The sequence below is a fragment of the Ictidomys tridecemlineatus genome, chromosome 12 (genome assembly GCF_052094955.1).
Source record: "Ictidomys tridecemlineatus isolate mIctTri1 chromosome 12, mIctTri1.hap1, whole genome shotgun sequence".
NCBI classification, from domain to species: Eukaryota; Metazoa; Chordata; class Mammalia; order Rodentia; family Sciuridae; genus Ictidomys; species Ictidomys tridecemlineatus.
This window is the reverse complement of record NC_135488.1, coordinates 54805006-54832865: the sequence shown is the minus strand read 5'-3', so window position 1 is coordinate 54832865 and position 27860 is coordinate 54805006. Positions and strand designations below refer to the sequence as shown.

The 27860-nt window shown below is 35.9% G+C and overlaps 1 protein-coding gene across 2 annotated transcripts in view; it reads left to right on the top strand.

The window, feature by feature from the left end:
• The first annotated feature begins 372 nt into the window (after nucleotides 1-372).
• Nucleotides 373-27860, top strand: part of Ctnna2 (catenin alpha 2) — a 1061169-nt gene continuing 1033681 nt past the window's right edge. Inside the window, exon 1 of one of the 2 annotated variants that reach the window (XM_078028938.1) lies at nucleotides 373-566. The gene's annotated coding sequence lies outside the window, so the exon portion shown is untranslated. The remainder of the gene's footprint in view (nucleotides 567-27860) is intronic. The other variant, XM_078028939.1, reaches the window with a different exon arrangement.

The following is a 27860-nucleotide window of genomic DNA, read 5'->3' as shown; positions in this document are numbered from 1 at the left end:
CTCGGAGAGATTCAGCTCCTGGTCCCCGCCCTAAGGGTAACGCGGTTGTCATGGACACGGCACCTGCGCCCTTCGGCGTTGCCCCTTCACCGCCATCCCCTCCCCCCACCTGCGGCGCGGAGCCGGCCGCGCCCCCCTGGCTCGGCCCCGCCTCGCCCCGCCCGCTCGGGCGCTCCCCGGGACGCGCGCGCCCGCCCCCACCTCTCCGCCCCGCGCCTTCCCTAGCCTTGCGGAGCCTAGAGGGCCGCGGGGACGCGCGAGCGAGCGAGCGGCCGCGCCTGCGCACTGGCCGCCTCCCCTAGCGGCGATCCGGGCCGCTGCCGCTCGCGCTTGGGCAGGACGCGGGGCGGGCGGGGGGAGGGGGGAGCGGCTTCGCTTCCAGCCCCGAGTGAGGCGGAGACCCGGGCGGGCGGGCGGAGCAGGCGGCACCGCACCTCGGCCAGAGGCGGCTGCAGCAGCTGTCCTCGTCCCCTCCGCCGCCTCTCTAGTCCCTTCTGTGATTACCACTCCAGCTGCTGGAAACGGGCGAGAAAGAGGAGGTGAGAAACTCCCACCGACCCACAGAGGTGAGTCCCGGGCAGAGCATCCTCCATCCTTGCCTGCCTCCCTCCCTTCCTGCCTCCCTCCCATCCTCTCCATCCTCCCCTCCCTCCCTGCTCCCAACCCTCCCTCCCTCGTCCTTCCCAACATCCCTCTCTCCTCTCCCCTCCTTTCTCTCTTCCAGCCTTTCTTTCATCCCTTTCTTCCTCTCTCCCAGCCCTACTTCCTTTCCACCCTTTCTTTCTTCCCCGTCTTCCTTTCACCCACTCGTCCTCAGGCTCAGCTCTGCATCCCTCTCCTCTTGTCTCCATCTCTTTACCCCCTTTTTCACCCCTTACCCGGTGGGAGGGTCGGAGCATCCCTGCTTGATACAACTGTCCGGATTCAGGGGCTTCCAGAAAATTGGGCACATACACACTGAGAGGCATACTCTTGCACAGCAGATGCCCTGCAGGTCTCTAAATTATTAGGATTAAGGGTCAAGTTGTTTAGAGTACTGGAAACTGGAAAAAGAGGATCAAAAAAGAATATGTGGATTTTTGCTCTATTGCGGTGGGGGTGGGGAGGGTTGTCACTTGGACATGTTGCCAACAGCCCCCCACACCCCTTTTCAGCAGTTTCTTCTTTTTCTCTTGGGAATTACATATTCTCAGTGTGTCACACACTAATTTAAAATCCAGCTCTCTCTGCTTTGATTGTCGTCTCCATGAGAAACCACAACGAAAGAGAAGAGAGGAAGGGAACAAGAGAGAAAGAGGGGAGGGGAGATAAAGGGTGGTGGCAGGGGAAGCTTGTATCCTTTCCCCAGGCCTCTTAGGAGTGACATTTTCAAACCACCCGCCTAATATTTGGCTTGGAATTGAACCCTTGTGTCCTTGGTCCTGTCACCACCTACTTTAGAGGCAGAAACTCTCTAAACTTTGATGCTTGTGCACCACAGTATTATTTATGGAGTGTTTTCTCTACATTACAAAACACCAAGGTGGATTTATTTGGGAAAATAGGAAGCAGAGCTAGAGATGTACTTTTGTTCATCATAGGTTAACTTCTAAAGGTCGATAATGGTTAGACAGTTTTTGGAGAAATGGGGCTATAGTCACAGGCTTGTAAATATACGCTTTTGATAGCATTAGCTGCATTATAGCCTCTAAAGATACCTTTATTCCTTCTCATCCACCTTAGAGGGATACCAAAGATTTTGGAAGAAAAATATACTGTGTGATTTTGTTTGTGATTTACACTCACGGAAAAGTTGAATTAGCTTCAGGGACCATTGTTAACAATTTAAATTTTCAGTGTATATAGAGGGACCAGAATTGAATTCATTGAAGTTGCTAGCAAAAAAAAAAAAAAAAACAATACTGTGGAGGAAACTATTGATGTTCTTTTTTAAAATTTGATTTTCTATCACTTATTGCCACAAAATGCTAGACTTTACTTTGCTTTCTTTAGCTTATATTCCAACCGCTTATATGATACATATCTTAATGGTAATGTGGCAGTTCTCCTTTTGCAGGCAGTGCTGCCAAAAAGTTTATTTATACATGGCGGGGCAGCCATGCCTGTTTAGTATATTAGTTGTCTCACTAGGGCTGAATAGTGTAAGTATAAATTAAAAATGGCTATTTAAAGGACAGTGGTTTGTACTGTTTATATTTTTCTAAAGAAACAACCTCCCCAAACCTGTAGAAGAATCTATAGATTCTATAGCTGAGTTTTGCATTTAAGGAATGTGTATAGAGAGATTAAAATTGGATGGATATATTGAAGTTGCCAGTAAAAAACTGTACTGTGGAGCAAATTATTGACTTTTTTCTTTCAATTTAAATTATTAACCAGTAGTGCAATATGCACTTTTGCATTTTATGGAAAGGTAAAGGAGTTGAGATGAAGAGAATTGCCTTCTTAAGTGATAGAGTGCAGATTTGATGAAGAGCTGATGCTGAACCAGTGTTGGGAACATGCATAATATTAGGAATGATGGAACCCTCCCCACTTAATTCCCTGTGCTAGGAATGCAGCCTCCTTAATGGCTTAGCTGACTCTCCGGCCATGTGGCAGAAGCTTGGTTGAATTATCAGTGTTACTGATATCCTCCTGCAAAATTGTGGTCAACACTGTAGGTCTTTGAATAGTTACATTACTTAACTGTGAACTTGCAGAAAGGAGTTTTTTTTTTTTTTTGGTAGTGTTCCTTTCCCGGAAATATCATGAAGCTAGTGAAAGACTACCATGGTAATGAAGACTTCTATATGAGCTTAAGTTAGTTTCGTCCTAATTTACTTTTAAATGCCTTTCCCTCTCCCTATTGCTGTTTTTGCTGTTTCTTTGTGTGACTTTATAGTTGTGAGTGTGGGTAGGAGGCAGTCCCTCTTTCTATTTGCTTTATTATTTGTTGCAGTATTTCTGCACAGAGTTATATGAGTGTATGTCTCCGTTTTTAAAAAACTGCACTTACTATGGTAAGAAATGTACCTTTATCTGTTTCATTCATCCACTTGGTGATAACAAATTAAAGTTACTGAAGAACTAGCAAATAAATTATTGTTTTGTTCATAAAGTATTTGAAGAGACTAGTAAAATTAATAAAATATGAATTGGAAGAAGAACTAGTATTGTAAAGCAGCAGTGTTATATTGACCATTAAATCAGTTTACAAATAAAAATTTTTCCTCTGAAGAAGTCCATTTGTAAGAGGCTTCTGCCTTTAGGTAACAGGCGGCTGGACCTTTAAGAGTGCAAAACACAAATAGAAAAATAATGGAACATCTATAGGCACCCACCCCTAAGGAAATATTCTGGATACATTGCATTCTCTATGCCTCCCTCCTTGAAGATCTTAACACTTGTACAAGACAGGGCTAAATAGTAGTAAGAGGTACTGGAAAGCAGAAAGAAGTAAAAGATACTGTCTTTGACCTCAGTTTGCAGCCTAGTTGAAGATAACAGGTATTTTTCATGAGGTCATATTTCACAGTGGAAAAGAATAAGATCTCTGTAGATGGGAGTGCAGGTTCTACTGCTTAAGAGCTTTGTGCCCTTTCATGTTGTTTAAGTTTCTTTACTCATCTATAAAATGGACATTTTTGGAGACTGATTTATGGGTTTGCTTTAAAGGTTAAATGTGTTTAGTATAATATGTGGTACAAAAAACTATATATTATGTGAGTATTATTATAATCAGGAGAAAAGGCTTAAAGTCATCTCAGGATAGTGTGGACTGGAAAGATGGGAGAGAAAATAAGTATTAGGGGATTTCTGAAGACAGCAGATATATATGTGTCCAGAAAAAAAATTATATTTAGCAATAGCATTGGTGCCTGTATAGAGCCCCTGGGAAGGATTTCATGCAGAAAGCGTACCACAGCTGGAGCCGCAGAGATGGTGGAGAAAGCGTGATGTGTTTGGAGAAACAACAGGAAGACTGTTTTTTTTTTTTTTTTAAACTGGAATATTGAGCATACTGGTAGGTATACTAAAAGGTGTTAAACATATAGTCAGAGTGAATATATTGTCACTTCGGATAGGACAACTGATTGCAGTATGAAAACCATTTTACTACGAAAGATTCAGTTACCCAAGGGTGTTATTTTAATTCTAATCCAAGGTGGTTTTCACAGTGAGGGTCCAGAAGATTCTTGTTATTTTTGTCTTTAAACTTCAAGGCATATTTCCAATCTTGACCTTTGTTGAACAATAGAAATTTTAATATTATGATCATTACCACTCTCTCTTGTTTTGTCTTACCCCATGAATATTTCAGGTCTATATCATGGAGATTTTTTTTTTAAGTTGGACACAATACCTTTATTTTATTTATTTATTTTTATGTGAGGCTGAGGATTGAACCCAGCGCCTCCTGTGCTAGGCAAGCGCTCTGCTGCTGAGCCACCACCCCAGCCCCAAGAGTATTTATTTTGACATATATGAAACCAGAACTTGTTAGGGGCACTGTATTTCCAAAGGCTTTATTTATTTATTTATTTATTTATTTATTTATTACTATTGTTGACTTCACCTAATTATTGAAGTCTTTTTATATTGATGTTCAAGATTATTAGTGATTTCAGGTAGATTATACTTTTCAAGTGTTCTAGGGGAGACTGACATGTCTTGATAACAGAAGGTCTGCCTGAGAACTTGTACTGAGTAAGTTAAATACCTGCCCAGAATGGGCTGATGAATGCTGTTTAGTGTATTTGTTTGGTATACCTTTGTTTTTACTTGAGGCTCATAAACTATTTTTGGAAATTTTATCCATGAGATATTTATCCAGTAGCATAAATGAAATGATACGAATTAAATTATTTTATCCAAAAATAGATTTCCAGAAAAATTTACCTGCAAGTTGAAAGTTATAGTATTTATAGTGCTCATGTTTCATCTATTTTTAATATGTAGACCCAATTTAATTCCTTTCTCCCAAATGGTACAAAGCTTTTCTTATATTTATTTTTGTAATTCTATTTATACACAAATTGATCTTGTGAATATCAACTTACTTAACATTAGGCATAAACATAAACATAAATATATTTCCAAAACCTAACAGACTATGAACTGTAGTATTTTTATTTCCTATTTGGAAATCTTCCTTGATATTTTAAAGTTTTAAAGATTCAGCAGATCTAAATAAAACATTTTCAGATGTATACTTCTAGTTAGTTTTACATTAAAGCTTCAGAGATTTTTGAAAAATTTAAATTTAGGCATTTTTATTTTTTGTATAAATGAATTTTTATCTCAGAACTGAATTCTGGCTCAGCCATAAATATGCACTTTTATACCACTTTGAAATTATTACTTGTAACATTATATAAAACATAAAGTGAGCGTCTCATTTTATGGAGATTAATTTCATAGGACTTTTCTATTCAAAAGGATCTTTTTATTTTATTTAAAGGCCTGATCTGTGAGCACAGCTGTGAGAGCATTACTTTTCAGGTGTGATGTCAACATGTGTTAGCAGGAGTGGAAAAAATAAAATTGTTTCCCATATGTTAAGTTAGTGACCAAACAGGGAGGTGGAGTAAGGATGAGGCAAAATGAAATAATTTTGTTTCATCTATTGAACTGAAAATTTTACAACTGTCTATTCAATTATGGATTTTTTTTGCTGTCATGTTGATACAATCAATGTTTTAAAGCAGATTAAGTGTATGTGTAAATTTTTATAAATAGATTTTAAAAGATTTTAAGAGATAAGTAAAATTAATAAAATATGAATTGGGAGAAGAACTAGTGTTGTAAAACAGCAGCTTGTTATATTGACCATTATGGATTAAAAAAGACTAATGTAAACTAATATGTTGACTTTTCAGTATCTTCTTATTTTTTAACATCTGGCAGTTGTGTTTGCTTGGCTGCTTTGGGGGAGCCAAATAACATTACTTTGATGGGGGCTGCCAGGTTAAGATGGAGATACAAATCAAACAGTATCCTAACTTGCTCCACAGTAGCCACATTAAATGAATGGACATGCCACATGCCATTGGAAGAAAATAAAGAATTTGAGTTTACATAAAACTAAGTTTTATGGTCCCCTGGTGTTTCAGAGCTCAAGTTGTGAACTCTGGTTGGAGATAGGTCCGTTTGTTCTACAGTCTACCAAGAAATCACAGCGACTACAGAAACCACCAAAGGATCTGATGCTCTTATATTTTAATTGTGATTTGATGAGGGCTTGATTAAAAATTTGGTCTCCCAAGTTTACCCTAAATTCATAGGGCCTGAAGCTGTCATTAAATATCATTAATTCCTCTCCCAATAATGATGTAAATATGCCGCTAACTATTTAAGAAGGAGCTAATTGCCCTCAGCTCTTTCTTGGAAAGGGCATTCTACAGTTCTCAAGAGTTTACCCCTTCATTCTGTTTCTTGATGCATCGGATACCCGCCAGAGTGATTTGTATTTACAAAACTCAATTTATTAGGAAAATTCCAGGAATATTCATCTAAGTGCTTCCCTCTGTTTATTTAAAAGCTTTCCATTTATTTTTATCATTTTGCTTAACATGAGTTCATTCAACAGGTATTCTGAAAATACCTGTGCAGAATAGTGGCTACTGGTGATAATTCTATAAGCATTGCTGGACTCAGAATGCTGGGCTCTTCCTTCATTTTCAGCCAATTAAGCTTTCAAACTCTCTAAGTCTTATTTATCTTTAAGTAACTTGGACTAGATGATATATAGGTATTCAGCTGCAGAATTAACATTCTAGACTTACAGTTCTGAGTGTGAATTCACTTTAAAATTTCAAGGCATAATGATTTAGTTTTTACTGTGTCCCATTTTTTTTCTTTTGAAATATAAACTGCTGTTGAATAAGAAAAAAAAAATCTCACCTTCAGTGGCATATGCTTTCTCTTTCCCAGTAAAATTGCAAATTTAAGTTTACAAGGTCTCAGTTTCAAGGGCGAACTCACCTCTCCATTCTTTTCTTCTTGCTCTCTCCTTTCAAATTCTTCCTGTTCTAAAGGTACAAGTCATTTGCTACTTCCATTTAGGGATAAATACAGTGTGTCGTGGGCTGGTTTGAATCATGCCAGTCTCCTTGAAAGACAGTACAACATTTATGCATTTACAATGAGGTATTTATTTAAGAAGTGTACACTTTAAGGTTAATATTTCTGCCTCAAGCATAACAAGGCCTTACTTATCCCTAAAATCCTCTCTCAGAGGATTGTGGTCATTATTCTTCCTACTAGTTCAGCCCCAAATTCCCTAAAACATTTAAATCAATTTTTTTTCACATCTTCATACATGTATTTTGTATAATGATGAGGGTCCCCTTGTACCATCCATGCTATTCCCCTTCTCCCTCCCTTTTCCTTCTACCCCTATTCCCTATCTAGAGCTAATCTTCCTCCAATGCTGAGTCAATTTTTTGAGGTATATTTTACCTACAGTAAAATACATTTTAAGTAACTAGTTTGTTGACTTGGTTGTTTATTGTCGAATACACTTGTGTAACCACCACTGCAATCAGCGTGTATAATATTTTCATTTTCCTAAAATCTTCTCTCGGGCCTGATCTGTTTTCGTCTCCATAGAGTAGATTTTCCTGTTCTAGAAATTAATATAGATGGAGTGGCAGAATCATGTTTATTTTCATTTATTCATTGAGTTTAATGTTTTTGAGATTTGTCCGATTTTGAGTATATAAACTTCTAGTAGAAAATATGAGAAAACTTTTGTGATTTTTAATTTAGGCAGATTTTGAGAACTCAAAAGACACTGATAAAATTTGAAAGGATATATTAAACTTTAACAAAATTAAAATGAACACTTCTGCTCTTCAAAAGACACAAAATTTACTAGATCTGTGTATCTCTATTTCTTTTTTATTGATTTAAAAAAATGACAGCAGAATGCATTATAATTCTTATTACATGTATATAGCACAAATTTTCATATCTCTGGTTGTATACAAAGTATGTTGATACCAATTCCTATCTTCATACATGTACTTTGGATAATGATGCCTATCTTATTCCACAATTTTTCCTAATCCCCTGCCTCCTCCCTTTCCTTCCTATCCCTCTGCCCTATCTAGAATTCGTCTATTCCTCCCATGTTCCCCCTCTTTATATCAGAGAAAACATTCGACATTTTTTTTTTTTTTGGATTGGCTAACTTCACTTAGAATTATCTTCTTCAGTGCCATCCATTTACCTGCAAATGCCATGATTTTATTCTCTTCTGTTGCTGAGTAAAATTCCATTGTGTATATATACCACATTCATCTACTGAAGGGCATCTAGGTTGGCTCCACAGTTTAGCTATTGTGGATTTTGCTGTTATAAACATTGATGTGGCTGTGTCCATATAGTATGCTGTTTTTAAGTCTTTTGGGTGTAGATTGAGGAGCGGGATAGCTGAGTCAAATGGTGGTTCCATTCCCAGTTTTTATTGCTTTCCTTATTGGCTGCACCAATTTGCAGTCCCACCAGCATTTTACCCCTCACACATTAGATAGAGCACTAATTTCTAGGGTATATAAAGAACTCAAAAAGCTAAGCACCAAAAAAACAAATAACCCAATCAACAAATGGGCCAAGGACCTGAACAGACACTTCTCAGAAGAGGATATACAATCAATCAACAAATATATGAAAAAATGTTCATCATCTCTAGCAATTAGAGAAATGCAATTCAAAACTACTCTGAGATATCATCTCACTCTATTTCTTTGTATATCTGAAAGAGGACTTTTGACTGCATCTAGAACTGTTGCAACTCAATAAACAGACAATTGAAAATGAGCAAAATATCAGAAGAGATATTTCACACAAGAAGATATACAGAGTTCATGGACAATCTTCTCATGAAAAAGTGAAAGGTGTTTAACTCTTTTATTCACCAAAGTAATGAAATTTAAAAACTACAATGTGGTACCACTTTATTAACACTAGAATGACTAAATTATAAAGACTGGCAATACCAGGTTTAGAGAGAATGTCAAGCAACTGTAATATTCATACACTACAGGTGGGAATGTGATCTTTGGGAAACAGTTTGGCAGTTTTCTTAATTTTAAAAGTACTCATACCATATGACCCAGAAATTTCACTCTTGAGATGAAATGAAAACATATGTATAAATTTTTTTTTACGTGAAAATTAACAGCTTTACTTATAATAGTTGCAAACTGAAGACAACCCAAATATCTGTCACATTCCCATTTTAAAGTTACTTTGAAATGGAAAACAGCTGCTCATATGTAATATGTGAGTGTGCATGCATGTGTGTGTGTGTGTTTGTGTGTGTGTGTTTAGAGGTGTGCTGTTTAAAAAGTAGTGTATGTAACCTGGTAGTATAGGAAAAGAAATATGTTTGAAAACATTTGTAAAAGTGACACAAAATCCAAAAGACAGGTGGTTCTGGGTGTTGGATCTGGATTTAGCTTTTATCCTCTTCTTTGTCTTGGCTCTGCCCCCTCTGTGGGTTGACTTCATCCTTATCCAGTAGTATGATGACTGCTTTAGCTCCAAGGGCAGCAGCATCATACAGCAGCAGTATCTTTTCTTGCAAAATGAAACTTTTGCAGACCCTCCCCACCCCTATCCCTCAGCCTCACTTCTACTTCACTGGATCAAGTCATCCTCAGTTCAGTCAACACCAAGGGTAATGGGAATGCATGAATTATAGGCTTAGACTACATCAGGAACCATCTGCTGGGGCTGGAGTCAGCTTTCACTGAAGCCCATGGCTGGGTGGAGCTGGTGAGGGGGTAGAAGTGCAGCATTGCAATTTTGTTATGAACAAGGAAGGGGGAAGTCAATGTTGGGCTATGGAGCCTTAGTGTTTGTTACAATTTGATTTAATTTAGAGGCCTGCCACATATTCTTAGTCTTGTGGGAGGGAGGTTGAAGCAGAAAGCTGGGACTGTAGTCACAGCTTGTTATTGTAGGAGTGTGTGCAAAAATAGGTGACAGAGGTTACCCTGGGATAAGAGGAAGGAAGAAGTTTAGATCTAGCCCAAAGTATGAACCGAAGGGGAAGGGATTCTGCATCTAAGGGAACAATTTAAAATGGGCAAGCATAAAAATAGTGAATAAGCAGAGCCAAGCACATTGAGGCCCATGGAGTTAGGACAGGAGGCAAAAGTCAGTGTTGGCAATAGTCTGGGATCCAGGCAGGCAAACCCGATTGCAGTTTGCCCATCTGTGAAATCAGGACCTCAGGCAAGAAGATTTCTGTGTTTTGCTTGTTAAGGCAGAAGCCAAAACAGTAATTATTCTCCACTTAAAAAGAAGAAGAATAAGAAAAAAAAAAGGTGTTCTTAACCTCTCTAGATTCTGTGTCAGGAGAGGAGCCATGGCTTCTTGTTTTCCTGCTATTCCCCTGTTACAATCCTGAGCCCACAATTGTCCCTTTACAAATGGTTCTTGATTGAATTAAATCCCTGAACTTAACTCTATCTTTGAACAAATCCATAGATTTCCATAGTTATACAAATGTAATGGGTCTTTATTGCTTTCTTATAAGCTACGAAGACCATTGTTGTTGTTTTTGGTGTGGGGGGGTGAGGTGGGAAGGGAGAGATTGGGGCACCAGCCCTGAATCATTATATGAGTAAGATATTGTATCTGATCTCATCAGCTAACAATCTAGGAAGGGCTATACAATATGTACCTTAACAGTTTAACGCTAGATAGAGCATCACCATGGAGTGTGTAGTATTGACTCTGCAGTGGCAGGTGTCAAAAATCCAACCAGATTCCTAATGGACTTCACTCTAGGAATGGATGGGGAGTATGGAGGAGAGGATGACCTTGTGTTGGTACCTTTTAATTCAGTTCTGCCTTGGTCTGGGACAGGGCTGACCCAGCAGGGAAAAGGGATCAATGAGCACAGCAGTGGGAGAGCAGAGAAATCACATCCAGAGGAACTAAAGCTGGTATGTTGATAACTGCTCAGGAAGCAGCTGAAAAGTGAGACTTGGTGTGAAGAGGAGAGGCTGAGAGTTGAGAAATATTTTAGCATCATCTACATACATATATCCAGAGAATTCAATAAAAGGAGATAGATTGTTTCAAAAAGAACAGGTTTTTGTCTTAAACATTTAAAATAGAACTGCCCATTGTAGAACATCTAGGAAATAACAAGAAAAGAATGTGGGGAAAAAAAATCACTATAGTCCAACTATGCAGTGAACATTTGGTGACTTTATAGTTTTTTTTTCCCCTTTTGAGTGTATCTGAGTTTATTGTGCAGGAGACTTTTTATATAAGCATAACTGAGATCTTGTAATTCTGCATCCTACTTTTAAACTAAACATTTTTAAGCATTTCCTGAAATTATGAAAATTCTCCTTCCACATGTTTTGGTGTAACATCACATCTGTTGGAATGTGTGTGTTCAGGTTTTTTATATATAAGGACATAGAATGTGTGGACTGATCTACCTGTAAGTATGCACTGTGTTATGAACAGAAATTTGACTTTGGGGAACTCAAGAGACTGTCTCAAAGAAATAGGTGGTCAGTGTCTTTCACACACACACACACACACACACACACACACACACACACACACACACATTTACTTGAATTGTGACATGTTGTTCTATACTTAATTTTCACTTTGGATAGTTTAGAAATATCACCATACTAGTAAATGAAGATATATATCATTATTTTTAAAATACTGCACATTGTTTTATAGTGTAGTTATACCATGGTTTCTTTAGTCCCTTGTTTTAATAGACATTCAGTTTGTTTCTGCTATTTTTCTGCTTCAGTGCTGTGATGAGCATCTTTATACAGGTTTCTTGTCCATACCTACTATGCATTGTTTTGTAAAAGGTGGATGGATGATAACTGTGATTGTTGGGTCATGAAGTATGTGCATTTTATATTTTAATATTTAATGCCAAATTGCTCTTCAGATGATAGTACCAATTTACATTCCATCAGGAGATATGAAACTACACGTTTTCTTACCCCATTACCAATGCAAGATAATTTTAAACTTGTGAAAGTTTACTCATGAATGCACAAGAAAGATATGTTTTTCTTTATGAATTTGTTTCTTTGATTTCTAGAGAGGTTGAATATATTTTCATTTGTTGTTTGGTCTAGACTAATGTTTGCCTCTTCTCTGAGGGTGTTTATATCTTCGCCTATGTTTTCTGAGGAAGTTGTTTAACTCATTATAATTTATAGAACTATAATATCTTGGTATAAAGAGTTTGTAGTTATTCCTGAAATGATACACTCTTATAACTATTACAGTGTATGGTATGTTGTAATATCAATAGGTGAGGTTTTATATTTCTGAAGTTTCTTATCTATTTGCAACATTTTTTTTCAGAATATGCTAATCTGACTGTCACATTTCTAAAACAACACTCTTGGTATTTTAACTACTATTGTATTTAAGATATTTTTGAAGGAGAAGTAACAATTTTCCAACTTCATAAGATGCCTTTCTTATTTTGTGTTATTTATTACCATCTCATATGTAGTTTTTATGACTGTTGGTAAATTTTTTGTCTTACATTTTCTCCAATTTCCTGATCTTTTACATTTTACATTTTTGCTGATATAGAAATTTTCCTTTTGATTTTTGTATTTGGTAATCTGTTGAAATACTTCAGCAGTTCATGAAATTTATCCTTTTATCAATTTGTGTGACCTATTTATATCTTAAGATAACAGGTCATGGTTTAAATACATACATGCCTATTTTCAAGTCTTATTTATGTATAAAGGATTAAAATATACTAATTTTTCTTATAGTTTCTGCCAATTTAAAATTGGAAAACATTAATTTTTTTCCTTCTTAGATTTTCTGTGAATGGGACATTTCATATCTGAAATTCTATGGTCCAAACAATCCTTTTTTGTTTTTAAAATTAGTCTAATTATCTGTATCTTTAATAGCAACCCCAATACATCATTATATTTATAGTAATATTTGAATGTTTATGAGTTTTCTCTTTGGAATAATCACATTGTACATATGGATCTTACATACTCATTTCTAAATATTTCCTTGGTACCTTTCTAGGCTTTCTGAATACTTCTTGGTAACTTTTTTTTTTTTGGTTGTGACTCTTCAAAGGCCCGTGAAATGTCTTTTTCTAGTTCTTGGATGAGTTGAGTAGGTAATGATCTGATGGTAGAGATAATGTGTTAAATTATGCTAATGCTTGGGATACTAAAACTTTTTACTTTATCTAAGTGATTTTATTTTTTGGATACCTGATACTTTAGATATTATTTTATCATCATTTGCATATTAAACTAGTTATACTACTACAGTATCGCCCTCCAGCATCCAGCATTATTGTTTTAGAAATCTGTAAGTATTAATACCATAGCCAGTTCAACACCACTAAGAAGTTTTTAGTCTCCAATTCTTGCTCAGAATTTAAGTTTTTGTTACTATGACCTTCTCTTTCAAACTTGAAGGGGAGCTGAACTTTGGTATTATTTTCATAATCTTCTATCATGAAAAATGGTTATTCTGAATGAAAACTTTTCAATGATTATGCAGACTTACAAGATGGACTAATTGCTTTGAATTGTAATTATTTATCTGGTCTAGGCTTTATGCATACATATCAGAATTGATTTGTCCTAAATGAACCCATCATGCTAAAATCCTTTGATCTATACTAAGATAGTCTAGATAGATGATGCAATTTTTACTTTTGGAAAGCAGGCATTTCCTTCATAGAATATTGAAATGTGACTGTGAAATTAGTATCAAGTGACATGTCATGGTTCATAGAATCATAAGATACTTTTGTTATTTCGGAATCACTGAATATAGTTTTAAAATATGCTTAATTGTAATATGTCTGTGTCTCCCTAAAGAATTATACCCATAAGGATGAGTTTGAATAAAACCAATGTCACAAATATGAATAAAACTATCAGTGGCACATAGATATTTTCCATTCGGGATTGCTTGAATGCTTTGAGAGAAAGCTGTATTTGTGATAAAATTTTCTTGATGCCTGGCTGACTTTGGAAGGAAAATTTTATTTGCTTTCCTGTTATGAATATCTGACCCTTAAATCCAGGTGTTACATTTTATTGTTACTTATCTGGGAATTTGATAATTCTTACTTAAACAAATATGTGAAGTAAATACTCCTTTTAAATATATGTTTAATATTTTATGTAAAAATGTTTATACTCAAATATTCTTATATTTTATCATTATAATAAAACAGTATTATTATAATTTTGCTTTTTATTTGAGAAAGTATAAATTTTCAGTAATGTAAAGGTATTCAAGGCTTTCTATGTTGAAAAACTAAAAAAAAAAAAGAAAAAAAAACCCAGCTTTGAATGACGTTAAAAAAAACCTAAATAAATGGAAAGACATAAGTGTTCACAGATGGAAAAACTTAATATTGTTAAGAAGGCAAATTTATCTATAGATACATGCCATTGCTATATAGATATATGCCATTGCTATCAAAACCCAGCTGCTTTTTTTTGTTTTTGCAAAAATTGATACACTCATCTTAAAATTCATATGTAAAACAAGAATAGCCATAAACAATCTTTAAAAAAGAAGAAAATTGGAAGACTCACACATCTCAATTTAAAAACTTACTGCAAAACTACAGTAATCAAGACTGTGTGCTATTGGCATAAGTGTAGAATCTGTAGAATAGAGTTGAACTCTCAGAAATAAATCCATATAATTATGGTCAACTGATTTTACAACAAAGGTAACAAGATTGTTCAGTGAGAAAAAGAATAGTCATATTAATAGGTGGTGCTAGGACACCTTAAAGTTTATATGAAAAAGAATGATTTTGGATCATTGTTTCATCCCATACATAAAAATTAACTCAAAATGTATCTCTTACCTAAATATAAGAGCTAACTATAAAACTCTTAGAAGAAAACCTGTCTGTAAATCTTAGGGACCTTGGATTAGGCAGTGGTTTCTTAGGTATGATGTACCAGGCACAAGCAACAAAAGGTTGCAGAAATGGTACATTAGACTTCACCAAAATTCAAAACTTTTGTGCATCCAAGGACATCAAGGAAGCAAGAAGACAACCTATTGAACTGAAGAAGATATCTATAAAGCACATTACTAAGAATAGTTTTTCTGTTATGGTCTTGGTAAGAGGTGTCTCCCAAAAGCTTCCGTATTAATAGAGAAATGTTCAGGGATGAAATGATAGGATTGTGAGGAGAAAATATAAGGATTTATTTCTGAATTCTCAATCTATTCTGCAGATTTATGTGTCTATACTTATGCCATACCACATAGTTTTGGTTATTCTTGTTTTACAGTAATTCATTTGGGTTTCTGCAGTTTTGCAGTTTAACCTAGTTTGAATGGACTGACTGGGTGGTAACTGGAGGTAGGTGGGTTGTGGCTGGAGGAAGTGCACCTCTGAGCACTGAGGCTGTAACCTGGAAGGGTGTATCTTCCCTGTGGCCTGCCCTCCCTTGCTTCTTTGTTGACTTGTGAGAAACAGCTTCCTTCTATCTTGCCTTCCCTCCATGATCTTCTGCCTCACCTTGGGCCAGAGCAATGGAATTGGCTGTCTGTAATTGAATCTCTGATACTGTGAGTCCAGATAAACTTTCTCTGTTCTAACTTGTCCTGTTCGGGTGTTATCACAGCAATGCTAAACCTGACTAAAACACCTGCAGATTTATAAAGAAGTATTAGAACTTGATAATAGAAAATAACTAAATAAAAAATAGATAAAAAGACTTGAATGGACATTTCCACAAACAAGATTTATAAGCAAAATCAAGCACATTGAAAAATGCTAAACATTGATAATTATTATGTGATACTGGTCAAAAACACAATGAAATATCAGTTCGAATCCATGAAAATAGTTCAAATTAAAAAGCATGTCCATAACAAATTTTGGTGAGGATGAAGAGAAATTGTTATCTTCATGTGTTGCTGGTAGGAATGAGAAATAGTGCAGCTATTCCAGATAACAGTTTTGTATTTCTTTAAAAAATTAAATACAGAAATATCTTATGACCTAACATTCCCACTCCAAAGTATATCCTCAAAAGAAGTGAAACATGTCTATAAAATCATGTACATTTGTATTTGTAGTAGCAGTATTCACTGTAGCAAAAATATGGAAAGAACTGATGTCTAACCATTGAAAATTGTTAAGCAAAATGTAGTATATCCATATGATGGGATATTATTCAGCTATAAATAGGAATAAGTAATGATAAAGGTGAAGACACATATAACCTTGAAAATATTATGCTAAATGAAAGAATTCAAACACAAAACATCATGTATATATGATTCCATTTATATAAAATGTCCAGAAGAAACAAATCTGTGTAGACAAAATGTAAACTCATGACTGTCCCGTGTTGGAGAACAGATGAGTGGGGAGTGAATGCCAATGGGTATGAGTTTTCTTTTTGTGGTGATGAAAGTTTGGGAATTAGAGGGTGATGGTTGCACATGATGGTTGTGTATATACTTAAAAGAAATCCTGAGTTGTACAATTTAAAATTGTGAATACATGTGTCATATAAATTAGATATAAACAATTGAAGCCAAACAAATCAAGTAATTATTCGTAACTTTATTTTTTTCATTTGAAAATATAAATTATACCTTTTAATTTTAAATCATACTTTTATAAGACGGGAACTTAAAGCTAATATACATTGTAGAGTGGAACTGTATTGTGTTCAGGTAGTCATGAAAATAAATATTTCTCTTTGAAAGTGATATTTGATTATGCTTATATTTAGCCATTATATGGCTGAAAAGATGTTTGCTCATCACTTTCTTAGGTAATGTATTCTACTTGGGATTCCAAGATGAGTGAGTCATGGATTCTACCCTTAGGACATCTAATGTTATATACTGGGAAAATCTGACTGAACCAACAAACAGCTAAAGAATATGACCTGGCATGAATGTGTTTGCAGAGTTATAGATAGTAATGAAGAAATGTTTAATGTTAAACTTATTGGAAAAAGATAAAAAACTTCACATTTGAAAGAGAACTTGAAGAACATATGCAAGTTTCCCATACAGATAATTTAGGAAATTGAGGAGAAAGCATGAAGTTAGGAAGGTCACTATAAGTTTAGCATCAACTGTAAGTTTAGACATAGTGTTTGAGGGATGATTCTTGAGGAGGTGGTAGTGACGGAGAAAGCAGGACTGAGTATATACAAGTAGGAAGACTCAACAGGATGTGAGGGATTCAATACAAAGGAATGTAGAAGGGTGACTGAATTTTCTCACATGTCCTTCCAGTTTGAAACACAGTTTGGGAGTAAACTGGTGCTTGATTTTGATGATGTTTAATTTGAAGAGCTTACAGGACTTCCAGATGCAGGTCTTCAGTAATCACTTGTGAAAGCTGGATTTCCGAGTTGTTGGTCATTCAAATAGGAAGCTCTGTTTAGGCTCAGTGGCACACACAACTAATCCCAGCAACACAGGAGGCTGAGGCAGAAAGATCACAAGTTGCAGGACAGTCTTAGCAAATTAGTGGGACCCTTATCTCAAAACAAAATAGAAGAGACTGGTGATGCGAGTCAGTGATAGAGTACCCCTGTGTTTAATTAATCCTTTATACTAAAAAAAAGATTTTGGATCAAAGATGGAGGTGATAGTTAGAATCAAGGAAGTAGATTATGTGCCCTAAGGAGTGTCAAAAAGCTGTATGAGAAGTATCAGCTCAGGAATTCCAATCATAGGGGGCAAAGAATGAAAAACATTTGACGGAAAAGAGAGAGGGGGATGATATGAGGATATTTACCTTTAACGATGAGGAAATCTGCAAAATGAAAAAATCTTTTGAGAGAAATGTTACTCTTAATTTGAGTTCTTGGTTAGGATTTTTGTATCCAGAACATAGAGAAACACTGAAAGCTTGTAAGATAAATCTGGCATCTATCTCTTGCTTGTACCCAGGGAATTCCTAGGGTCTGTCCAACAACAGGGCCAAGGAAGTGTTGATAATGCCACCAGCAGATGTTGAAGACTGAAATCTGGAAGCTCCTCTTTGCCCTTATTCTTGGACAGTAGAAATTGTTAGGCTTGTTCCTAGGCACCCAGGTACCCAGCTGGTGATGAGGAAAGACAAAGGGAGGTAATCAGACCAGTAGCCAAACAATGGCCAATTCATGGTCTTCTCAGACTTTTTAGGTGTGAGGTTAGATTTGTTGTTTCTTCATCCTGGTTTCAGATATTTAAACCAGAATAACTTTCCTTCTAGCCACCTTCTTCATCCTACCTCACTAATCAACTATGAGTGTGGGTAACATTTTAAATATGAAGCTCGCTAAACTAAACTGTAACTCTTATAGGTTTAGTCATTTGTGCAAAATATCCTTTCAGTAAAAGAGAAAAAAGCCATATCTCTTGTTAACAGTGGGTCCCACATCGCCAGCAAAAGTGACAGTATTTTACTAATACTACATATGTGACGAGCAGAAATAGTTTATTAATGAAGACAAAATATACGTCTTTATTGAACTATTTCTAGTCTCTATATTCTATTTCTAGTCTCACATTTTTTATTACTTTATTGCTGTAGGTACAGTACATCTTCTGAGTTGTGAGATACAAAAGAAGGGAGAGGCAAGTGCCTCATTGGTTGATGATGGCTGTCAACTTCTCCCAAGACCAGAAGAAAGAATTGCCCAAGTTTCCTTTGTTTCCAGAAAGGAAAGCATGCCATTCAGAGATGAGGGAGTTTAAAGACTAAGGAGAGGCCATTGCATTTGTTAAGAAGTGGTTCGTTCCTGTGTTGATCTTTGCCAGAGTAGCTTCAGTCATGTGGTCAGCTCAGAAATCTGATAATATTGAATGGAGGAGTGACCAGGAAGAGGAAAATTAGCAGTTGTGTCTTTCTGGAATTCTGTGGCAGAGTTGGATGCTAAAAGTCAGGGGAAAGCCAAGTGTAAAGGAAAGGCTAGGTTTAATTTGCTTTGTTTTAAATGGAGCAGTTTAGGGTGGAAAGATGCTCAGGATCAGGAGTTCACTGGTAAATTAGCTACCTAGAGTACTATAAAAGGAATGAGTTTTAGAATTTTACCATTTTAAAAAACTCATGCTTTCTCCTACTTTGTTGCACAGCTCATTATGTTAGTCAACTTTCTGAGATACCTGAAATAATCAACTTAAAAGAAAAAACAGTTTGTTTTGGCTCATGGTTTCAGAGATTTTTCTCCATGGTCTCCTGGTCCTGTGGCTTTGGTCCTGTGGAGACACAGTACATCATGGTGGGAGCCTGTGGCACCGGAAACCTGTTTATCTCATGGTTTATCTCATGGTACTTGAGAAGCCAAAGAGAGCAAGAGATACAGGAGGAAGGGGCCAGAGTCCCAATAGCCCCTTCAAGGACACATAACCAGTGACCTAACTTTCTCCAACTAGTCCCCACCTCTTTAAGGTTCTACCACCTCCAGTAGACCACAGGGGCCACCAGGCCTTTAACACATGGACTCTTGAAGGGCATTCAAGATCCAAACTATAGCACCCAAATTAGACCAAAACTGATGAAGAGAAAGGAAGAAAATGATGTCAGGTATGCCTTGCTTTTCTTAACAGTTGTATTGCTAAAATTTTGTTTTGTAATTATGATCACCTTTTATTAATTATAACCATGAAGGAAGTTATGGTTTAAAGAAACCCTTTTGAAAAGTAAATGCTACAAATAAATAGTTCTTATTTATTAGTAAGTAGATATTTTCATTTATCTTGCTTGGGGAGAAGAATAAATGACTTACATATATTCCTTTTTCATTCTTCTCATGCAAAACAAATCAATTTATAAGCGTTAAGGCACAAAACAGTTTAACTTCTTAATTCTTATTTTGAGTACAAGTATTGAAAACATGGGGAGTTTCAGTCATGAACAGTGGACTTGGGTGCCAAACTTTGGAAATAATCAAATGCTATGGTTTTGCATTTATATACCTACTAATTAGGAAATTAAATGATATTTCCATAGCAACAGAAACAATCTTTTGAATGCTTGTTTTATGCCTGCAATAATACACAGCAGGTATACAGAAGCATTAGCCTGAGGTCCAGGATAGGCAAGGTGTATGAGCGTTGACATAAGTATGCACACAGGCTGGTATTGGATTTATAAAGGTGACATGAGTAGCTAAAATTATATTAGTAGGTATTTCAAAAATTAACTTCCACATAAATAAGATTATTGAGTCGGCCTAAAGGGGTTTTCCAGAGATCTGTCAGATGCACTAGTTTTAGTTAATGACTTCTTGGTGTTAAAAGTTCCATCATAGGATGCCTGAAGATGCTGAGCTGAACAATTTCTGTCCTACTTCTTTTGAAACTAACAAGACTAATGAATAATATTACCCTTTTAGCCTAAATGCTCCCAGGAAATAAAATTCAGTCATGGACTCAACCTTTAGGGAGTAACTCTGTCCTAGGCATTAAAGGAGTGATTTCATGAGATGTTCAGATAAGTTTTGTGGAGTTTTCTAACCTCAGTGAGTTAGGGAAGGTTGGAGGGACTATTCACTTATCTTATTTCCTTCTACCCTATGTCACAAATATATATCATGCTTGTGTTATTTTGCAGTAGTACTGTGATAGAATTAAAAACTACAGGTGATTGTAGATGGATACATTGAATGTACTTTGATACTTTTAAAATTTCCTTCCTGATGGTCTTCTGGCTAACTAATTGATTCTTCTTTCACCATCATTGATTATACTTGACATATGAACTTTCCAAACTCATTTTTTTTTGCTGTTTTTTAGATGACATGTTTTCAAACTATCCACAAACTTCTAGGTTGTTGCTTAATTCAGTACTGTTCTTCAGTGATAAAATCTAATCTGCTGTCTCTAGCTCTCCTTTGTTCTATACCTGAGTGACATTTGCTAATATTACACCCCCTAATCTTGATGCACATGCATCAGATTAATTTCTCATAGTTCTAATCTTTTTTTGCTGAAAATATTCAGTGTGCTTCTGTGGTTATCAAATTTAATCAGTTGCCTTAGCCTACCACTTCGGGCTCACATGTTCCAAATTCAAGGTTATAAGGTTCCCTAAGGGCACCCTCTTTTGGCCAAGTAGAAAACATTACTTTCAAAACATACCTCTTTGTCACTTTCAAGGCATCATGAATTAATTTTCTGCTGACAGCATAGGAGCCCTTCTACATGCACCCTCCCTCTTTGATGAATTTGTAACTGATTCCATACAAAGATTCCACCTCATTCTCCTCCCAACTTCCATATTCTTCTCTTTGTACCCAATTCAGGTTATGCCTGATCTTTCTGCTACAGCAGTATTTGTTGTACTTGTTCCATTCCCCTCTTCACAACCTTACCCTTGACTATGCATATCTTCAAATGACGGGTTAGCTTTATTCATATAAATATCCCTTATAATATATGTCATGAAATTTAGCATTTGGTCAATAAATAGAGGTTAGTAATTTTGTAAACCTGTTCAGTTTAAATACATTAATCCCTTTAAGACATGGAGTGAGTGGAAGTTTGAAGACATTTTGATGTATTTGAAAATATCAATTTTATAATATATAAAAGAATAATTAAACAATTATTCTTTGAAAGTGAGAAAACCACACTGAGTTCCCATGACTTATTATTTTCCACATTCTTACATGATTTTCTAAGATTATAAGGTTACATTTTAATCAACCAGAGTACATATATTAAAGTGTACAAAATTTGGCAATGATATAATAGATTCTGAGGGACAGAAATGGCCTCTAAACTAGTTAAGATATCAATAATGGCATAGGTTTCTAATGGATGCAGAGGCCTAGAAGAACACATTGAATGTGTTTTCTGTGGGATGTTGGTTCTAAGCAATGCTTTATCAGAGCAAGTTCTATACCTAAGTAAATGTGGAAATGACTTTTTTTCTTCTAAAATAGCATTTCAGTTTTTGCACTTAATAGGCAAACAAACACTCCAAAAATCAAAGAAGAAAACACAATGATTCAACTATCACACATCCAGATATTCAATATTGATTGGCCACAAGACCTCTACCAATCTGCCCTCCCTCATTTGACCCTGCTGAAATAACTGGCATCCTGCAGAACATGTCAAGGGAATTCTGATCTGAAGCTTTTATAAAGTGTTTTTGACTAATTTTATTTGTTGTGAAAAAAGCATTATAAAGTATTTTTTTTTCTAAAAAGTAATTTTATCCCTCTTCACAGTTGTGTTGTATGTTGTTTGCATTTCTGTTTCCTTTCAGGTTTCTCCATATTAATTTTCAACATGTTGAAACCATAGAATATGTTTGGTTTGTGTTATTTACAAAAGTCATGGTTTCAACTGTTATCTACATCTTATTATTACCATTTAATGACTACATATTCCATGGCATTTTAGAATATTCAGATTACTTCTGACTTTTATTTGTAAGCAACTTAGAAGTGAACACGTTTGGCACATGACTTTCTAATAAAAATTATTATTATATATTCAAGAGTGTAGACACTGAGTTTAAAGCTGTAGCAATATGGTCCTAGGCCAGCTCATGTGACTTCCTATAATATTTAATTGTATTACTAGATATGCTAGCAACAGGTATTCTTTAAATTTAATTGGCATGAAATGCAAACATAGTTTTGTTTTTTTCATGCTCTAAGCCTCATAGAGCTGATATAAAAATTAGTTTATTATAAAAATAGTTATAAATGATTTTTATTATTATTAACTCATGTATAAATTTATACACATGTATCCCTTCTGTCATGGATAATGTTTTTTAATCCTGAGATATTTTTTCATTTTTGATATTGCACTTGTTTTCTCTAATTTCTCAAGTTTGGCATTGTTCATAACTTGTGATGACTTCAGTTGTGTTTTTTATTAGTTTTCTGTTTGTGTCTTTACTGGCTTCCCTTTAAAATATATCAAGTTTTAGAGATAGTCTTTCATTTAAAAATTTTCTTTTATCTCATTATAGCTAATTAATTGGGGAAGCTTGTTAAAAATGCCTACAAAACAATCTAGAAAGAAAAATCCATGACTATTTAATTTTATAATTGAGTAACAAAGCCCTTTATGAGTATAGAAAAGGAAGAAATTTAAAAGTAAGCATCTGATAGATTGAATATAATATTTTTTTGTGTTCACTGGGGATTGAACTCAGGGGTGCTCTTTACCACTGAACTAGATATCCAATCCTATTTATTTATTTATTTATTTATTTTTGAGACAGGATTTCACTAAATTACTGAGGTTGTTCTTGAACTTGTGATCTACCTGAGTCACTGGGATTATAGGCATGTGCCTGGCATGACATAATATTTTTAAGTAGTAAAAATAAAGGCAAAATAAAAAAGTAAGCTATTGATGTAAATATGTCAAAATATATATCCATTTCATCTGTCTTCAGAGATCAGTCAATAAAAATCAATAAAAGCTCCAAATTCACTTTTATAAAAGTGAATAAATATTTTTTTCAGTGAATGTATTTCTCCTTTATGATCAGAAAAAAAAAGAAATTTGGAGATTGTGATAAATAAAATATCAAATTGGGCATTTTATAGCCAATTGTCTTTGTATGTCATTTATTCTTAGATTTATTAGTTATTATTTACTTAAGTATACATATATATGATTATCTGATAACAATAACTTATTATCAGAAACAAATGCTACAGAATTTGAGTTTCTAAGAATAGATCAATATGAAGGGAACAAAATATGAGGTGCTGAGGTAAAATTTATAGAAAGAATTAAAGATAGAATGAAATGGTTAAAATTCTTATTTTTGGTTTCTTCTGGGCTGCTGTATGGCTGTACCTTGTCAGCTAAGTTGAGGAATTTAGAAAATGCCAGTTCAATTACTATAGTTACACCTACCCTGCTGTAAAATATCACTAACTTTGGTGGAATATTTCAAAGGACACATAAATGAACAGTTCTCAAGTGCCTTCCTAACTTGGGCATTTATCAGGTTAACTACATGGTACCTTTTTGAAGGGATGTACAGTGTGTAGATGACTTTCATAGGACCCACATCTAGCCCACAGTGATAGGGCACTTAGCAATCTGCTTAAAATGGAAGAGAAGATGCCAAGAAGTCAGAGAGATGCAAAGAAAATTCCTGGATCAATATCATCAGCCTCACTTTTTCAGTCATCAGGTCTTTTTGTAGTTTAATTTGTCAAGAACTGAATGAGAGAATTAGGTAAAACGGGTTTGTCACTGACCAGACTGACTGGACAAGTGCAGGCAGATTAATTGCCTCATAGGTCACCCTAGCTAATGTAGACAGCATCCTAGTGAAGTATTAAGTAAGATGCAAAGAGATTCAGATATTCCTGATATTAGAAGTATCATTTTATCATTGCAAAGTTGTCACTACTTTTTTTTTTTTTTATTAAATACAGTCTGGACAAATACAGAAAAGTTTCTCTATGTGATGAGATTAACACTTATACCTGAGTGTCTCTAAGGAAAGTGTGTGTGTGAATGTGGGGGTATGTGCAGACACTCATTAGGTTTTGGCTTGTCCCCCTTTGCCACATGGATGGTATCAAGGATTTTAGTGGTAGTCGTGTCTATGTTTCTTTATCTTTTACTTTGCCTTTTGTGCCTCAAGTGGAGTCTCAAGTTGCTTATTTCACTTCCTTGCTGTTGGCTAAGTTGGCCAATATCTCTAATCATCTACCTCCACAGAAAGCAGCCCTGTTGGTGAACTGAGAAATGACCCCTTAACTGAATGATTTTGATTTAAACTCTCCTACCCATCCATCTGTCTCCTAGATAGAATGACCATCATTTCTAGAAATTAGCAAAACCTTGAACTAAATACATATAAGCTTACTTTTGCTTTGTAGCTTTTCCCCCAGTTTTCTATTCTTCTGGAATTTGCTGTCTCTTCTTTCAGTATGCTCTGCCCATGTGCTGTTCTTGCCTTCTGCTTCCTTCATTCTCTTTCTCATGCCTTGCATTAGATTTAAGTCTTTTAGACTTTTGCTCTTTCCGTGTCAATGCCTTGTGTTTCTGTTTTGTTTTTTTCCTACATTTCCCAATCACAGAGAGAGGAGTCTTGTATCTGATCTTAGTAAAATTCAACTTTTGGAGAGAACTGGCCTACTGGAAGGAAAATGGAGGTGTTTTTACCTTAGGAACCATGTCAGTGTTGGTAATCAGTTTTTCTTCTTGCTTGAATTGAAGGGCTCACCCAGAAGCAAAGGCTGTTTGCTACCCACACAATGTGAAAGTAGAATGTGGGAACCATCAAAGCGATGTTCACTTTTAGACCACAAATACTAACTGTGTCGGTTACATTTACATCCTAGAAGAACATTATAATTTTGTTCAATATAATTTATTGAATTACCCACTGAGTCTCTGTGTTTTTCTCAAGAGGAAGTTAGTTCCACATACAGCTTACTTGGATACCAATAGTTTTTCATGAAACATGATTTTATATTCCAAATTTAAAATCAAGGGTTTCTTTATGTACGCATGGTTTAGTTCAACCGTTTTCAATAAGTGAATAAAGAAATTATTGTTTCTATTTTTTTGTAAGAAAAACTGGATGACCACGTTTATGCCAAGGACAAAGATCTATTTAAACTCCATTTATTCAAGGCTAGGATCACAAAGACATAGTTTTAAACACCTGGATTGTTTGTGAAAACCAAACAAGGAAGAACACAATTCAATTTTTTTTTGACAAATTCTTTGAAATTTGTAGACATATCAGCTTCTGGAGGGATGCTGCTGCAGCAGTAATTACATAACTATTAAAGAAGATTATTGGGGAAAAAACTTATCAGGGCTTACTTTTAACCACAATACAGACTGTCTCCAATTTATAATAGTTTAACTTACTATTTTGTTGACTTAAAGTTGTTGCAAAACCAATATGCATTCAGTAGAGACTATAGTTAAAATTTAGGATTTCAAGTGTTTTCCGAGATTTGTGATAAGTGGCCCAGTACTCTTATCAATGCTAGAAAGTGGCAGCAAGCTGCAGCTTCCTGTCAGCTAAGTGAAAATGGGGCAAACAGCTGATATGCCACACTGTGCTGAGTTGCTGCTATAATGTTTAGGAGGTGAGGGATAGTATATGCATTTTAGAGTGATATATTCGTTTTGCACTGGGTTTATCTGTATGTATCCTGTTGTGAGTCAAAGAGAATGTGTATATCAGGAACAGATATTTTTGAAAAACTTACACTTATTTTTATAGTCTAAAACATATTTTCCCTGATCCCTTATATTTTGGAGAACTTGAACAGGCCAGTGTTTATTATTGCGGCTGTGGTGTTATCCTTAGAATTGTGGAGGAACTACTGGATTGTGATAATGATACAAACTACTTTGGGAGCAGAGGGATGGAGCGACATCCTGAATGGAGTGAATGGGAACCATAGAGACATATTATCTTTATATCAAGCTGATTTTGAAAGAAGAAGTGATAGGTAGGGCTGGAAATGGTGGCATTTTAGGGAATAAATAAAACCAGGAAAGTTCAGAGAGTGTTGTGGAGAATTGAGGAAGCTTATGTGGTTGATACCTAGGTCACATGGGGTCAGAGGTTGGTGGGGGAGAGGGCTGGGAGCAGATTGTGCAGGATATTGAATACAAGTCTAAGGGATTTGGGCTTCATTTCTTTTCAAGGGGAAGCTGTCTAATTAAGGTGCTGTAATGTCTGAAGCATGACATGATGACTGTGCAAAGCAAGGATCATAATTGGGAGAGGTGGTGGCAGAGAAATCAATTAGGAGGCTCTTGCAGCAAGTTAGGTGAGGTCTTCAGAGGGTCTGAGTGAGGCAGCATACTAGAGAATGTGCTATGCTGAAACCAAATCAAGATCAATAATGATAAATCCAAAATTCTCTTAGGAATGAAAACATCCAAATAATTGCACAGATAATGGTTAAGAAAAGACTAGCTAGGCAGGCACAAGTACAGCAGACAGAGACCTGGGAGTCCAAGAGGACCATATGGTGAATGTGAGTCAGCAGTGTTGTGCTGTTATTAAAAAACAGAACCAACACTATGGGGAAATATATTAATAGGAGCGAAGCCTGCAAACAGCAGCAAGTAGCCTTTCTGCTCTGTTCACAGTCGTTCAAACTTTTACTTTGCTTGTCCTCTGTTGGACTTCACATTTCAAGAGCACATGTAGAAAATGCAAAGAGGCCTAGTAAACATTGGAGGCGATAGAAAGTGTTGTCTGTGATCCTGGGTCCTTCAGATAAGTTCATGAAGGCTGAATTCAATAAAATGTTTTGACCCTATGAGGCCCATGGAAGTAGTTAAATGTGAATTCTGACATCTCCAAGAATTAAGCTTTCACAGAATCCTTCTTCAAGATGCTGTATTATTTATAAATTCTTTCCATTTTATCCTTGTATTGTAATATGTAAAGGAGGGCTTTAATAGGAAGAGTAGAGGTTTAGAAATGCCACCTCCACCCCCACCTGGGGCTGACTTCACCCTTGGTTGTCTGATCCTGTGACCTTATACTTTTATGAACCAAGCCTGTCAGTGTTTAAAAGTTCTTGGGATACTGCTCAGAGATATCTGTCCTCCCACTTCCACATCAATAAATGAGGCTGACCACAACTGCATGGCAAGTAGGGGATCTGCAAATGTCCACCACCCCCACTTCTTCACCTGGTTAACGACAGCATGTGTAGAGGTCCCATTCAGACTCACTTGTCCAGGGAACCTCCTCTGACTGCACAGCCAGGTCAGGATTCTTGTCACACGCATTCAGAGAACTTGTCTTTTCCTCAGGGTGCTTATCATAATTAGCAATTATATCCTCATTTGGATATAATTCCATAATGCCTGCCTACCTCATCAGACTGCAGCCTTTA